The 17899-nt window shown below is 35.4% G+C and overlaps 1 protein-coding gene across 8 annotated transcripts in view; it reads right to left on the bottom strand.

The window, feature by feature from the left end:
- Nucleotides 1–17899, bottom strand: part of Robo1 (roundabout guidance receptor 1) — an 820976-nt gene that overhangs the window by 257423 nt on the left and 545654 nt on the right. The gene's annotated exons all lie outside the window — the stretch shown is intronic.

Genomic DNA, 17899 nt, shown 5'->3' with positions numbered 1-17899 from the left:
AATAAGTTTACATTTTTGACAAACATCCTTCAACAGTTGATATTCAAGATGTTTCCTATTAATGTGTTGGTTTTAAAATGTCAGCCTCTTGTAGTTACACCAAATACATAATCTGCTAAGCTTTTCCAATGAGGATTTAAATCTTGTAAATACACATCCTAAGGTACATGTATGTTTAAGAGGGAAATATAATAATAACAAAAAAGGTTTGGTAAGAATTATGCTCATACTTTAGGGATCTTTAACTCAATTTCATGTACTTCCAATATACTAAATTAGTCATCAAAAAATTGCATGGTAACACTTGCAAATTATGTTCCCAGGTTAAAGAAGAAAGATGGCTTTCAACAAGCAATTGTTCCCTAAATCACTATTGCTATGGCTGCCTACATATATAAACCTCAAAATGCAAAAAATAGGAAATCATACACAAAATGCTGCACATTGTATGATTCTATTTATACAAGGCAAAAATGCATCCTGAATGTTACTAATAGACTGGTAACAGAAACTAAAATAGATTATGAAGGAAAGACAAAATGGAGTTTAATGGAGCTTCAAAGTGATTCTGAATTGTTGGTAATTTTCTATTTATTATTCTAGGGAAATGTTTGATTTTTAGTCATTGTTTAGGTACAAGCTTTTAATAAGGGCAGTTTCCTATGTGCATATTTCAATGTGGGAGACCAGAAAGGAGAATGACCAAGGGGAGAGCTGGCAGGCATATATGAACCACGTTGGGAAGGCCTTGGGTGTTACTTGCAGAAGTTCTTTGCTGTGTTCACTTCTGATCTTGGATGTATGTGAGGGAATGGAATGGCTCATCTTGTTGCTTAAAATCTGAATACAATTGGATGAAATCTCTTTTCCAAGTCCAAGAAGATCCAAATCAGTCTTTAAGTTTGAGGGGTTTGGCTGAGTGTCTGGCTGTTTGGTTGGAGACAGTAGCTTGTTAAATAAGAATGTATCTGTCTCTTGGGTGTTGGAATTAAAGGCATACAACACCATGTCGTCCTCTCTTAAAAGGATTTTTTTTGGGGGAGGGAGTATGGTAGTATTCAAGTTTGAATTTAGGGCCTTGTATTCCCTAAGCAAATATGACACTTGAAACAAGCCTCCAGACCTTTTGGCTTTAGATGAGGAGGAGGATGAAGAGGATGATGATGATTTTAGAAAAAGCCTTGCTTTTTGTATTATGCAGTCTGAGACCATGAGAGTCTTGTCTATACTTCTCATCATTTAGCTGGGATTACAAGCATTTACCACTGCAGTTGGCTTAACTTGCATCTATACTGACCTTGAACTATGATTTCCTCCAAACTCTCTGAGTATATGGAATTACAGGTGTGAGTCATCACAACCAAATCTCCTAAAAGTTTAAGCAACCTTGAAGGTTGCTTCTGAAACTTGTTTCTGGTTTACATTACATCATCAAATGTGAAACTCAGTCTCTTCCAGGTTTTCACAAAATGGTCATTGTCATAAAAACTCCTTATAAGAAAGCAGTTGTGGCTTTAGTTCTCTTACCTAGAGTTGAAAGAATTTAAGAGGACTGGATTGAAGAAATGAAGATAACTTCAAATAGAAGGTTAGAGCTTGACATTTTTCTTTAATACTGCCTCATACCCAAGGGAATTTGGGGCCTGTAAAATTTCCTGTGACCAGTCCATTCTTCCCAAAAGGCAAGTGTGACCAATTAAAGTTTTCAGCCAATTTTATCATTGAAAAAGTATTCCTTTAGATATGCGATCAATTACAATGCCCAATGCTGAGCTGAAACTAGAAACCTTTTTAATGCTGACATTTTATTACTGTACAACATTTGGTTTACTCAATTAGAATCTTTGTAGATATGCGGATTTTCCATATCTGTCTGCTCCTCAAAGCGTACTAAAACTATGGCGCTTCGGGCAACAAAGCCCCAACTGCTCACCTTTTATGCTAACAAATGAAACAACTAGTGATAATATTCCTTTTTATTAGAGTATAAAACAAATCTGACTTCAAATATTTGTTTTCTTACTCAACACAGACAGCAGTTTTACAATGTCAGTTGAGTTAAATTTCAGTCACCATTTCAACCTTAAATGGATACTGTCAGCAAACAAACATGAATACAGGAGTCCTTTCTCCACCTTGAAACAGTAGTTCTTTACATTTTGTACAGCCCTCTGGGTTACTTTCTTGTCTTGACTTCAAAGAGATATATAAGCTTAGATCAATTTTGCAGTGGCATACTGCATGATGAGAAACGAGCCCTGGCACTGTTTCAGGTCATGGTGAACCAACCTCCGAAAATACTAAAAACTGTTCAAGCCTTATAAAAATTCTCTTTAGTAGCCATAAAATAGCTAGCTATTACATGAAGATTGATTTAAGACCTATGAATCATTTGAAAAAAAATAGCTATTCACCCCTTGATGTTTCATGTGTGCCACTGTAGAGAGAATGAGAATGTCAACAATGGGCCCTCAAAGCAGTACAACACTATCTTGTCCTCTGTTAAACAAGAGGATGCCTTCTGGTCAGACAAAGACACACAAGGCAAGGCTGGAGCCCACACGATAGAAAACCAGGAGCCCACCACTAGGCAAAGTATCTCACTTCTATGAATGCTGTTAAACTATTTAGAAGCTTCTAGGAGTGATCATAAATAAAAGCAATATGAAAAATAACACAGTGACAGATTTATTGGTCAAAAAGTAATGTTGCTTTTCCTCATGTGACACTTCCATTTCTTTCCTAAAATGTGCTTGCTTGTCTAGATTTTTTAAGTTTCAAACAAAGGTAAGGATGAGCCAAGATAACATATTTTGTCACATATGCCACAGACACATATTAGGGGAATTCTAGAGGATAACTATTTTTTTCTTTCTGAATTCAATGGCATTCCCAAGTTTATGATACACAAAACCCTAAAAATCAAACTAAATCCATCAACTTGATTTTTTTTTTACAGAGCCAGAGCTAGAAAGAAAGCACACATATCCATAAGGCAGCATACACACGTGATTTTCATTAAGGCAGACACAGCCTTACGGTGATTGATGCACACATGATGTTTCTTCTGAGCTGGGCAGAAATGCTAGAAGTCAGCAAATTGGCGGGAGCACAGGCTGCCATGCATAGTGCCAGTTGGGCAGCTTGACAATATGGGGTTTTCATTCCTGCTTGGGAACTATGTGTTCATAACAGCATGAGCTTCATTTGGGTGGAAGGAACAGAGAAAATATCTCCAAGGAAAAAGTGAAGATAATCACTGTCAAATTTTTGTTTTTAAAAAAGGATGAAAGTAGAAATGCACAAAGCTTAACAAAAAATAAAATATAATCTTTAGGAGAAACTGGACAGGAAAAATTAAATGAGTAACAGACGCCTAACTTTTAAGTTAGATACTAAGGCACTACCCCATTGTTCCTGTTCTTTTGTATCTGTCTCCCTCACTACTGTTCAGTTTTACTCAGATATCAATTTCTCAGTGAGGTTTCCCAGGACTGTTTTAAAGTGAACCCTCTCTATCCCTGAGTCCAGACACAGAACTTCATTCCCTTTATTTTTCCTTAATAGAACTCATCACTCCCTAACACACCATAGATTTTACTTGTTCTCATAATATCCATCTCTTTTCACTAGAATATCAGATATATAAGGACAGGAATGTTTTCATTTTGCTCACAGCTGCATAGCAGGACCCAGAAGTTACTGGCCAAAAACTAGGTGTTCAATAATGATCTCAATAAATGAAAAATTCCATTATAGACTGAATGTATGTCTTCACAATTTTTATACTGAAGCTCTAATAATCTTCAGTATGATGGTATTTGGAGATGAGGCCACAGGGAGGTAATTGGGTTTAGATGAGATCATAAGGGTGGGGTTCCATTGAAATAAGTATATTGGGTCTAACTAACATAGCCATCCTGGCACCTTGATGGTGTGGGGGCTTTTCACACAGCTCAGAAAATCCTAGCGGTGAGACAGGTCATTCTTTGAATTGCAGAAGCTTACACTATTTAACCCCCAGGGAAGCTTTGCTACAGAGAATGTTCCCCTTGAATATTTTCCTAGTTTGCTTTGCTTGCCTCTGAGTATTTCACTATATGGGATGCTTTTATTGGGTTTGGTCTCCACCCTAATATGTGGTTTTTGTCTTCAAAAGCTTTGTGCAAGCAACTTTCTGGGCTTTGAGAGAGAAGTCCACCTGCAGTTGCTGGCTTCTCAATAAAGATTCCCAAGATGTGGCCTCTGTTTCTTGCAATCTAGTTCTATAATACCATAACTGCCCCTCATAAAAGGGAAATACCTCTCTCTCTCTCTCTCTCATTCCTTCCTTCCTCCCTCTCTTCCTTTCTTTCTTCCCTCATTCCCTCCTTCCCTCCTTCCTTCCTTCCTACTTTCTTTCCTTCCTCTATTAATGTACCAAAAACGAGTATTTGAAGACATAACCAGGGTCATGCTCTTGGGTTTGTAGGTGCCAGAAAATTAGAAATAAATGTTTTCTAAGCCACCCCATACAAAATAACTTGTCTTAGCAATCCAAACTGACTAAGGTAAATTTCCATGGGTGAAACTAGTGAATTCAGGAATAGGAACAAGATGTTTTTCTTGACCACTGAAACATAATCTGAACTTCTTCAGTTTTCTTTTTAAGTGCTAAAATAATCTATTATACTAATGATAATTTATATGCATTCTGTTGTATCATCCAAATAAGAAATTTCTTTCTTCATAGAGTTCCTTTCATTCCTTCATTATGGAATGATATTTTTATCCTGTAAAATATTAGAAGACAAGAATATTAGGAGAGGGGCTGGGAAGGTGGCTCAATGGTACAGTGCTTGCCTCACATGCATGAGGTCCTGGGTTTTATTCCTACACACCACATAAGCAGAAAAAAAACGGAAGGAGCTCTGTGGCTCAAGTGGTAGAGTGCTAGCCTTGAGTTGAAGAGCTAAAGGACAGTGCCCAGGCCCAGAGTTCAGGCCCTATAACCAGAAAAAAAGGAGAGAGAATATTAGGAGAAATCAAGGCAGGGTCAGGCTGAGACAATTATAAAGAATGGCAAAGGTTTTTTTTTAATTATAGCTCTAATTTCAGTAATTAATTAGTAGCTCAGGTGAACAGAAATAACATAGTCATAGATTACTCTTAGATACTCTGTATTAAAAAGGAAAGGAACGAATTGTTTGAGAGAACTGGGGAGTGACTACAACAGACATAAAGGAAGAAAAAGCTTGAGAAGAAACAGTGTGTGGGAGATGTATATAGTAGAGCTCTCACAATGAAGGTACTTCCAGGTTATGCAGACATTAATCACAGAACTCAAGAAGAAAGCCACAGTGTGATGAGTCTGAGAAATAAGAGAATGGGAGGTTCAATTGCTAGAGCATCTAAAAAAAAATTAAGGAGGGAAAATCCCACAAGTGACATTTACACATAAAGAAGCTCTAATTGGGCACGGAATTTCACAACTGTAAACTCAGCTGCTAGAGGAACTGAGGCTTGGCATGGTACACATTTGAAGACATCCTGGGAAATGTAACAAGACTCTATTAAAAAATAAGTGTTAAAAAGGTGTGAGGGGGGGTAAGAATTCTAAACTTTGTTTAAAAGTCTCCTTAAGTATTTAATTTACAAACTGCACATATCCAGTGAGGACTCCAACGTTCCCAGGGCTATGCCAAAAGAGATGAAACAAATGTGAGAAAGTTAGGTTTGACATTATGGTAAGTCAATAGGACCAAATCTTATAAATAAAACCAGTGTCCTAAAAATGATAGATTCAGGTTGGACTGAAAACAAAACCCCAAAATATGGTAATGAAAATGAGTATTAACCATTATAAAAATTATGATGATTTGAATGTGAATAAACTGATTTTTGTAAGACAAGCCAATACTCTTTAGAGAAAGATAACTCTTCAGCTAATTATCTCTAATGCCTAATCTAGTTATTTTTTGTTGTTATTGTTGTTGGTCATGGGGCTTGAATTCAGAGCCCAGACACAGTCCTTGAGCTTTTGTTTTTGCTCAATGTTAAAGCTGTACCACTTTGAGCCACAGTGCCAAATCTGGTTTTCTAGTGGATAATTGGAGATAAATGTCTCACAGACTCTCTTTCCTGGGCTGGCTTTGAACCATGAGTCTCAGATCTCAGCCTCCTGAGTAGCTAGGATTACAGGCATGAGTCACAGGTGCACAGCTCAAATGACTAATCTAAAATGTATATATGCAGCTAAAATTTCTAGACACAGCTTCAACTTTGGGATTAGCAGACAAGGAATTTAAACAGCTGTTGAAAATCACTCCAAAGTTACTTCACAAAGATAGCATAATGAATGAACAATGGGATTTCAGTACACAAGTAGTATACAGTCTGAAAACGCAAAAAAAAATCAAGAATTGGGAAGTAAATTTGAAATAAATTCATTGTATAGGAGTTTAACAGCAGAAGAGAGTTAACAAAAGAGTTGTTAAGGGGTTGGAAAGGTGGCTCAGTGGTAGAGTGCTTGCCTTGCATGCATGAAGTCCTGGGTTCGATTCCTCAGCGCCACATAAGCAAAAAGAAAAAAGCCAGAAGTGGTGCTGTGGCTCAAGTGGTAGAGCGCTAGCCTTGAGCTGAAGAGCTGAGGAACAGTGCCCAGGCCCATAGTTCAGGCCCCACGACCGGACCCAAAAAATAAATAAATAAATAAAAGAGTTGTTAATGTGGTCTCTAGAAATTAAGCAAATGAAAGAATAGGGAGAGAAACTGCAGTAAAATGAACAGAACCTATGGGCAAGTGAAAAAACATTGAATGACCTAAATAAACATGCAAAAAGAATTCTAAAAGGAGAGATGAATGGAAAAAGATAGAAAAATATTCTATGAAATAATGGAAAACTTTTAACATAGAAAAAGCTGCTCCCCAAAATTAATAAAATACAGCACATTTCATGACAAAAAAGGACTACACCTAGACTAATCATAGCTGAAGTTCTAAAGACAAAATTAAAGAGAAAACCTGGTGAGAAACTAGAGGAAAAGGAAGGTCTAAATTAAATCTAATATATACACAAAATCAATGCAAAACATAACACACACAAGCACTTATGGAGTTGGTAGAGTCTAAGATCAAAGGGCTGATAGCCAACCACAAGGGCTTTCTTGTTGAATGCTCCCAGAGCAAAGGGTGAAAGAACAAGATAGAAGAAGGAAGAAGAAAAAGCAGAGAGAGAAATGAAAAGATAGATACATCCCCTCATCTCTGTACTAATAGACTAAGAGACTAGAGACATTAACTTCACTCATGAAAGCAAAGTACTCATGGCCTACTCCTCCCCAAGGCCTCATGCACCTCTTAATATGAGTAAAACTTCAAATGAATTTAAGAGGAGACAAATATTTAAATCATATTTATGTCTAAAATAAGAAGACTTATTACACCACAGATGGATGTGGCGCAGAACGCTTGCATTGCTGGTGGGAAGAAAAAATGCTACAGTCATTTGGAAAAGCATTTGCTTGTTTTTTATAAAGTGAAACACACAGTTAAAATACAATCTTGCAATTCCACACCAAACTATTTATTGAAAAGAAATGAAAACACATGCCCATAAAAATACTTGCACAATCATGTTTTAGCGGCATATTTGTAGTAAACTAAACTGGAAATGAGCCATGTATCCATTAATACAAGAATGGATAAACAAATTGTGATGTGATGTACACATACATGGGATTTCCACTTGGCAAGAAGGAAGAGCAAATGCGGATGTGTAAATGTATGGATGAATTTCACAAATGTGCCTAGCGACATGCCACAACAGAGAATACACAGAATGGTTGCAGTTTTAGAGAGATTAAGAACAGGAGAAACTAATATGTTCTTAAGAGTTATAAGAACAATAGCCCCTATGATAGTGGGAAGTGATTAGGGAAAGGAAAGAGGATACTTTAGAATGATGGAAATACTTTATCTTAATTTCATGTCTACTCAGATGGATGAAGGCATTCCTCAATAGTCCTTGGATTGGACACTGTGTGTGTGTGTGTGTGTGTGTGTGTGTGTGTGTCCTCAATAGTCCTTGGATTGGACACTGTGTGTGTGTGTGTGTGTGTGTGTGTGTGTGTGTGTGTTTGTGTGTGTTACATATAAATTTTGCTTCCCTAAAAGATACAATTGTCTCTTTTGTAATTTGGTATTCATTTGAAACCTAAATTTGAAGAAATAAAACTTAAGAAACTATGAAACTATATATATATATATATATATATATATATAACTATATATATATGAAACTATAGTTATCAAATAAGCAATGCGAAATATCAAGCAAATGATATCAGCAAATGATAAACAGATATTACAATGTGCATTAAGGTAACTAAAGTGTTGTTATATCATTTTGTAAGTGTGTTCACAAATAAATCACACCAAAGAGGACATGATTGGCTCTAGAATAATTCTTTCAATACATTTAAAACTAAATGGAAAAAAAGCATTCTTTTTTTGGGTGGGGGGAGAACTCTGGGCCTGGGCGCTGTCCCTCAGCTCTTCAGCTCAAGGCTAGCGCTCTACCACTTGAGCCACAGTGCCACTTTCGGCTTTTTTCTTTTTGTTTATGTGGTGCTGAGGAATGGAACCCAGGGCCTCATGCATGCAAGGCAAGCACTCTACCACTGAGCCACCTTCTCAGCCCAAGAATTCTTAAATATTCAAGTTTTTCATTTAAAAGTCTGCTTTCAACATTGTAAAAAAAAAGTGGGGGGAGGGTTCTTTTACCTAAATATAAGGTGTAGAAAATATTGGGAAATTAGTTCCATGACAAAAATCAGCTATCACTGCTTTTAAACTAATGTAAGTATATTTAACTATTGGAGTATCCTGTCATCATTCTTATTAAAATGCTATTTATATAAGGTTTAATATAAAGTGTTTCCAGGCTTGTAACTCTTGCTGGAGCCATTCTCTAAATACATAAGTAAATAAATACATAACAGAGTTAGGAATGCTTAAAACTTAAGTTTGGGTGTAAAAACTAAAACTAGAAATAATCTTATAAATGTTAGAAAAAAAATTGCATGAAAGAAAAAACATTTGAATACTTATCTTGGGGTTCATTTCACCTAACATCAACATATCTGACCTTTTTTGCTTGTCTCAGACATATACTAGTTATTGCAAATAAGGGAAACCATGATGATTTCTTTGTTGTTTGTATGTCCCTCCCCTGTGATATAACCCTTGCTTTCACTGTATTTGATGTTGGCATAATTTGTGGAGGGGAAGGGGAAAAAATCGTTTAAATAGGGATACAGGTGGACCCATTGCAACAATGAGATGTACAAGTCTTTATGTTAAAAAATGAACTTTACAACTTTGGGGGAGAGGTGGGGGGAGGGGAGATGGGAAGGGATAGGAAGGGGAAACAAAGGAGGCAACAATGCTTAATAAGAAATGTACTCATTATCTTGCCCATGTAATTGTAACTCCTCTGTATGGTATTTTCATAATTAAAAAAAAAAACTAAAACTAGAGAAAAGAGAATCTCAACAAACATTACCAATTACATTTTGGCTTGGATAAAATGGTAAGTTTGAATGTAAGAGTAAGCAGTTTCCAAACCTTTCTGAGATTTAAAAATCTAGCATGCAGAGCTCTTTAGAGGTAGCACAGGATTCTTACCACAGTTGCCAAAATTTCATTTTAGAAATAAGGTTAGATTACTTTTAAATTCAAAACAGAGTTACATACTGTGAAACTACCAATACTTCTGAGACACAAAGATGATAAGAACAGAAGGAGAACTTACATTCCTTTAAAACATATAAACATTGAATCTCTACAAAATTTAGTATAAAACATTAAGACCTATCTCTATATTTATACTGTTGTGTCTTCATTGCAGAGTGACAAGAGTGACATATTGGATTACATACTAAGAACCAGAGTTGAAGTAAATTATTGGAATTGTTGAAAGAGCAATTACTTTAGCAAATAGGAATACACGAGATCCAATTTAATAAAAATTAAATGTGATGTGCCTGAAGTGTGCCTCAGTAGTAAGAAAGTGCCAGGTATGAGTGAAACAGCCTAGAAAGTGCTGGAGTTTAAGGTTCTGAGTACTGCAGTAGTGCTAACATGTGAGAGGAAAGTAGTTGGCATTCTAAACTGCATGGGTATGACTAGACATGATCCAAATCAGGACTCTTGTTATAATTTCCTTGTTAAAATGCAAGTTGGGTTATGTAGGTGTGTTGAGCAAGGTTCAGACAGATTAGCAGTTAGTCTATGGACTCTTGAAAAAAAGGAATGACCCTGATATTAATAATCAATTTACACAAGTTATACTTCATGTAAAATGTGGATGAAAATAATAAGTGCTGCATTGTTTCATAAAATTGTCTCTTTTATATAATACAAAAATAGAATTCCCCAATGATTTTATTTTATGATAGATATTTCTCTATGATCTTGTATGAGATATTTCTTTTATGAAAGAGAAGTGTAGAGATAGTGGATTAATAGAGAAGAGATCACAAAAGGCTGCTGCTCTATTTCTCACTTCCTCCCAATTCCCAATTTAGACACATTTTGCTTCCCTTAGCCGTTCCATCCTGAAAGCAGGAAGAATGGATTATAAAGCTTCTAGAATATACAAAAGTAACATTTTGACAGATATCATTTATCTTCCTAAGCTTTAGATGTATCTCCATTTCCTTGCCTGTAAAATTGCATGTTCATTTTACTTACATTATTCAAAAATGATCCAGGTATTGGAGACTATGCCTGTAAACCTAGCTATTCAATCTGAGAATTGTGGTTCAAAACCAGACTGGGCATGAAAATCCATGAGACTCTTATCTCCAATCACTAAAAAGCCAAAAGTGAAGCTAAGCTGTGGCTCAATTGGTAAAGCACTAGCCTTGCATGCAAATGCTCGGAAACAGCCCACAAGCCCTGAGTTCAAGCCCCAGGCCTGGCACACTCACATACAGAGGGAGAGAGAGAGACAGAGAGATAGAGAGACAGAGACAGAGAGAGACAGAGACAGAGACAGAGAGACAGAGAGAGACAGACAGAGACAGAGACAGAGAGACAGAGAGAAATTCAAGAGTGAAATTAAAAGATATGCTTCAAATTCTTAGGATAAAAGACCAAAGAGGAATCAACATTAAGTATTTCCCTCAGCCAATATATCCTTCATCTGCACTGTAAGATTAATGTCCATACATTTCAGAATGCTATATATTTCAGAATGCTAACAAAGGGAAACAATAAAAAAAGATTTGATAGCTTTTAGCATGAGGAAATGATAAAACGATAATTGTTTCAGGAGATAGATAGCTTTAAATTTATTTCAACACTTTATAATATAAACATATTGTACACATAAATATCCCATTCTCCCATTATACATACAATTGTTATGCTTTTATGTAGCAATTAAAAGAATACAATTTTTAAAATACAATGGAGCAACCACAAAAAAGTCAAAGTTATGAAAAGTAAGCAGAAATAGCAATGAATGTGGTAAAATTTTTTATTTTCTGTTGCTTCTCACAGGGCTTAAACTCTGGGCCTGGGAGCTGTCCCTCAGCTCTTAAGTTCAAAACTAGCGCTCTACCACATGAGCCACAGCACCACTGCCAGTTTTCTGGTTATTTATTGGTGATAAGAGTTTCATGAACTTTTCTGCCTGGCCTGACTTTGAACTGTGATCCTCAGATCTCAGCCTCCTGAGTAGCTAGGATTACAGGTGTGAGCCACCAGAACCCAGTTGTGGTGACATTTTTCATCACACTTATACCTATATTTCAGTTTCATTTTTTTTAACTTAAAAGCCATTTACATTTTAAAAAGTAGTGAACATATTTGGTGTTTCCATAATATTTGTTTACTCTTCTGACAGATTATAAAGGTGTAGAAAGGTATTAAAAGATACACTACATATTTTAATCATCTTTATATTTTATAAGCATCATACATATTCAGGACTTATAATAAGGGATAAAATAGGAAAGGAATTTCCCAGCACATCTCCTGAAAAAAAAAAGATTGATGACACAGAGGGAAGGGAGAAGGAAGAAGGAAGAATGTAGTATAATTTTTTTCCTGTCTTACAAATACTTGTCAACTGCAAAATAACACTCAGAAAAAAAAAGGTACAACAGAAACAAATTTACCAAAATTTCCCAAACTCCCAAAACTGAATCTATTGTGATTGCCACCTGTCGTCTGCAGGACATCCTCCCCCCAGTACAAGTACAAGAATGGAGTCTTTGAAAAATGCTGATTACATCCCTGTTTTAGGCTCACCTCAGGCAGCCTGAAGATTCTGTTAATCAATTAGCTGAGGTTCTTGCAAAGCCCAGAAAGAGCACACTATTTGTGGAGAGGCTGGAACAAAGCTATCTATTCCAGTAGATGAGCCTTTCTTATTCATATGCACAATAGACATTGTTCTATTCTGGAGGAACCACATTAATCAATGTTCAGAGCTCTGCTCCTCCAAATAAAGAGTTGGCTGTTCATCAGCAATTTATTATGGAGCCCAACATGTTTTTGACAGGAAACAAGTTGGTCATTTGGAAGGTTCCACAGAACGGGAAGAAGGATGATTTGGATTGTTGAGGGCTTCAATGCTGACACAACTCGGCCCCCAGAGTCACTCGGAAAAAGACTGCTGTTGACAATTATGATTGCAAAATATCCATGTTGTCCTTGTAGACCTATTATAGTCTTTTAACCAGAAAAACTAGCAAAATGTTGAAATGTTATTACTGAAAAAGGGAAGAGAAAGGGTGAGGAAGGGAGAGACAAAGAGAGGGAAAGAGGAGAGAGAAGGGGAAGGGAATAAATAAAGGAGAATGGGAGGACATGAAAGAGGGAGGGGAAAGGGAAGGGGAAGGAAGAAGGGAAGGAGAAGAGAAGGGGAGGGGAAAGGAAAAGGAAAAAAGAAAACTCAAGAATGGGGAGGAGAATCACTTTTTAAAAATTCTTCATTTACCAAAATTGTTTAAACTTCTAAATTGAATCCTTCCTTATATAATATGTGTTGAAATGCTAACAACAGACACAAAATTATATCTAACCATGGTCTCGTTAGATGGCATAAATTACAAAATTCTGTATAAAATAAAAAAATGTATTTAAAAATCACCCAGTAGCACTAACTGACCAGAAAAGTTAGCATGAAAGTTAAAAAAGCAATATTTCCCTTGTGAGAAAAATCATGTATGCTTTTTACAAGAGTTGATCAAGAAAACCTCACTGGAACAGGAAAGAGTGGTTGTGTTGTGGCTTGTTATAGTTCTGAACATAATTTCTTTGAACCAGAAGCCATTTACAGAGATAATGATTACATCTGCATCCAACATTTGATATGCTTCAAATGATCTATTTGGCAACTGGAGCACATTTGACTGCATTGGGGCTTTTTTAAAAGATAGGATGATACTTTCATTATGTATTTAGTAGCAACCCTCAAAATTTCTAAGATTGGATGGATGTTTAATTAATCTCATTAAGTAAAAGTGATTACTCAAAGTTATTCTCATATCTTCAACTAATCAAGACATCAAAACCTTGGAGATTTAAGACAATAAGAAACAGCTGCTTTTAGCCAACTGTATTCGGGTTGCCAAAATACATAATACTCACATATTTCCTTCTTCCTATTAAAATAGGGAAATAATTCACATAAAGTATGGAAATTGTACAAGAAATGTTAACAGGATTGAAAAGAATATATCCCAAAAAGTTGATATTTTCTTTTCTTTACCTAATTTTCTCAGCTTTAAATTGTAACTGACAATACTAAATGATAAACTTGCTTTGGTATGTGCCCAGTTGTTTAAATTTTATAATATTCTACTATTGTTAAGGTTTTACCAAATGCTTACCTAATCTTTTTTTTTGGGGGGGTCCAGTTGTGGGGCCTGAACTCTGGGCCTGGGCACTATCCCTCAGTTCTTCAGCTCAAGGCTAGTGCTCTACCACTTGAGCCACAGCACCACTTTCAGCTTTTTTCTTTTTGTTTATGTGGTGCTGAGGAATCGAACCCAGGGCCTCATGCATTCAAGGCAAGCACTCTACCACTGAGCCACCTTCCCAGCCCCCTAATCTTTTATTTTATTATTAAATTTTGTTTTTTTCTGTTTTGGTAGCACAGTGGTTTGAGCTCACAACCTTACCCAGGCTAGGTTAAAACTTTACCACTTGTGCCATGTCTCCAATTTTGCTTTTTTTTCTGGTTATTTTGAGATGAACTCATTTCTGCCCCACTGACTTCAAACTTTGATCTTTTAGATCTCAGCCTCTCAATAGCTAGGATTACAGGTATAAGCCATTCTGGCCTGGAACTTGTCAACTTCTTTTATTAGTTTATTTGTATTCATATAGGAAGAAAAATGATGGTGATAGGTAAAAACTTTATATGACTTAGAACTCTAAATCAGGTACCCCACTAAGATTAACAGTGATCTGCCAAAAAGAAGATGAGGAGGAAAGAAAAGGAGGAGGAGGAGAAGAAGAAGAAGAAGAAGAAGAAGTAAGAAGAAGAAAAAAGAAGAAGCAGAAGCAGAAGCAAGAAGAAGAAGAAGAGAAGAAGAAGAAGAAGAAGAAGAAGAAGAAGAAGAAGAAGAAGAAGAAGAAGAAGAAGAAGAAGAAGAGGAGGAGGAGGAGGAGGAGGAGGAGGAGGAGGAGGAGGAGGAGGAGGAGGAGGAGGAGGAGGAGGAGGAGGGAGGAGGAGGGAGGAGGAGGGAGGAGGAGGAGGAGGAGGAGGAGGAGGAGGAGGAGGAGGAGGAGGAGGAGGAGGAGGAGGAGGAGGAGGAGGAGGAGAAAAGAAGAAGAAGAAGAAGAAGAAGAACAATAAGAATCCCTAGGTAACAAGTGGATGGGCCAGAATAGTAAAGGGGAACAGCAATGCTGTATGGTATACTCCTATCAGCAGTGGGGAATGTGTCCATATATGCATCACACACAAATACCTACATTAGGGGTTCTACTTTATATATCACTGTAAGGAAAGAACTCAGTGATGTGAAAGGATTAAGTCTCCCACTGACTCTTGTCTACACCCAGTCTAGCCTAGTCATTCCAAAATTTGGCTGGACAACAAAACCACCAGGTAACTTTTAAAACATACAAAGTCCAGGCCACACTTCAACCCAATTAATTCACAGATATTAGGGGAGGAACATAAGCATCAGTAACTTTATAAATAACAACTTCTCCAAATGATTCCAAAGTGCAGATAAATTTGGAAACCATAAACATATCACACACAATTTCTAGGTAGGCAGTATATTAAAATTTGACTTAGAATTGTCTCTTATTTTTGTATATGCCAAGTAGTTAGCAGGAGTACCATCTGGTTGATGCATCAACTGACATTATAGAAATTGAAAATGTTTAATTCAGATATAAATTAATGAGATAAATTTGAGAAAGAACTTGTACATTGCACTTACATTAGTTTGAAAACATCTTGAATTGCCAACAACATATTTTAAAGGGCTATCTTGCACATTACTTTTATATTTATTACAGTGAACTATAATATTTAACGTTTATATATTTTAATGAAACTTTCAAAAGTCAACATTTATGTAATTCTTTTTCAATAAAAGGTCTAAATCATAATTCCACATACTAAATAAACAAACAGTCATAAACCTTTGGGATCAAATTAAAAGTATATATAGCAGTTATAGTAATTATTTTAGGATAATATTTTTAAAAATAAATATTGTTTTTCAGTGTTTGTCTCATAAAAAATCTAAAAAATATGTGGCTGATAGATGGTCAATATAGAAATGGACAGAAAAGATAATGCTACAAAAAGTAAGATACTTTTTTATTTGTATTTACCCAATATTCTAGATATAGAGATTACTTATGCAAAGTAAAATTCATGCAACATATTACTATAAGTAATATAAAAGTTCATTTCCAAATTTAAATTTACACAAACACACATCCCCAAAGTGATTTAACATGTCTTACATATAAATAAAATCAAAACCTGAAATAAAGCCAAAAGCTAAAGTGTGTGTGCTCTAGATATTGTCAAAGAAAGATGAGGAAGACTAATGGGATCCACAATGAAGTGTACCCAAATCCAGTCATGACCGTCCAGTCAAGAGAATTTGTGTCATTTGATTCATTCCCCTGTTCTATATATCAGGACCAGAATGCCGAAGTTGATCAAATTTTTCAGTCATTAACTGGATTTATTTAAAACAACTTTTTCTATAGTGATCATTGAATAAACACAGTATTCTTTACTACATTTTTGAAAGATAAAAAAATTAGAGGTTGAGGGACAACTTGCACAGGTGAGCTCATTTTTCTGGTTGTAGAAACCCTCAGCACTTACAAAACACGTCATGCTACAGTTACTCTGTGTCCCTGATTGCCATTAAAATTCTGAATACTTTTTTTTACAAGAGAAACTAACTAGAATAATTTAATTAGGCAACTTACAAAAGTGATTGTTATCAAATTGTAATATGATTTAAAATAATGGTAAGTAGTTATTTCTATGCAATTCAATATTCCTCTAAGGAATATGAATATTCAATATTCCATAGAGGAATATTGAATTTTATCTCAAACTATAGAAAGGTCACTTTAGTTTTAGTTTATGGATTCTTGCCTTTATACTAGACGATACATGGGAACTTGGGAAACAGCAAATGTTAATATATATATATATATATATATATATATATATATACATAATAAAATGTAACAAGAGGAAAAAATTCCTCAAATCCAACAAAGGCTGGATATGGCCTTCGAGTACAATAGATTTTTAGGACACCAAAAATTAAAAAAATAAACTAAAACTAAATGAATATTTTATATTCAAAAAGCTAGCACAAGACATTGTACTTTCCTTTAGATGAGAAAGATGCAAATGATAACATGTATTTACAGATTTTTATTCAATATGCATCACACACAAATACCTACATTAGGGGTTCTACTTTATATATCACTGTAAGGAAACAATTCAGTGATGTGAAAAGTTTCTCACTGACTCTTGTCTACACTCAGATAATCTAGATTCGTTATTCCAAAATTTGGCTGAACAACAAAACCACCAGGTAACTTTTAAAGCATTCAAACCTCCTTTTGAGATTATTAGCTGTAAAACAGTGATTATTGTCTTCAAAATATGTCATCTAAAAAAGCAGACTTCCAATAGAATGAAAGCAATCTCTAGGAATTGGTTATTATATAGGTGAGCAGTTGACATTTAGACAATGAGGTAAGTGCAGATAACTGGAAATTTTCTTATGAATTAAAGTTTATTTCAAACATCACCAGAGATACTATAGGACTTCTTGTTTATCAACATTGTCTGAGGCATTACAGTTGTTTTCTAGAAACTGAACAGAAAAGCTTTGGGACTGTATGTGTTTAAGGTTACTATTTCTGAGCTAAGACATAAAGAAATACAATCCATGCCTCAGGAAAAACACTGAAACCAGAAGACATAGTAATTCAGAGTTCAAACACAAGAGTGTAAGAACATAGAAATCTCAGTTACACATAAGTGAACTACCTAAAGGTGAAATTTAAAAAAATACATATTAACGACTGGTTGATAAATTAATATTTCATTTGGCTACAATGAAATTCTTCAATATTTCTCTATATAGCAGAAAAATCATTGCTAAAAATGGATCCTACTGATAGTATGTTATACTTTTCAGAATATAGGTGGAGGCCTAAGAATGTAAAGTTTTAAAGTATTTACAATGTATATCAGATAAAAGAATGTACATGATGTTCTGGAAAAGATTTGCACTGCACAAATCTTAAATGCTTATATTAGTAATATACATTTGTGTTTTAAAATTAAATCTAGTTAACTTTCTAACTGGACCTAGATTTATTTGCACT

Source organism: Dipodomys merriami, unplaced genomic scaffold, assembly GCF_024711535.1.
Source record: "Dipodomys merriami isolate MVZ:Mamm:240054 unplaced genomic scaffold, mDipMer1.0.p SCAF_2, whole genome shotgun sequence".
NCBI lineage: Eukaryota > Metazoa > Chordata > Mammalia > Rodentia > Heteromyidae > Dipodomys > Dipodomys merriami.
The sequence above is the reverse complement of the archived record's forward strand: the minus strand, read 5'-3'. Positions and strand labels throughout refer to the sequence as shown.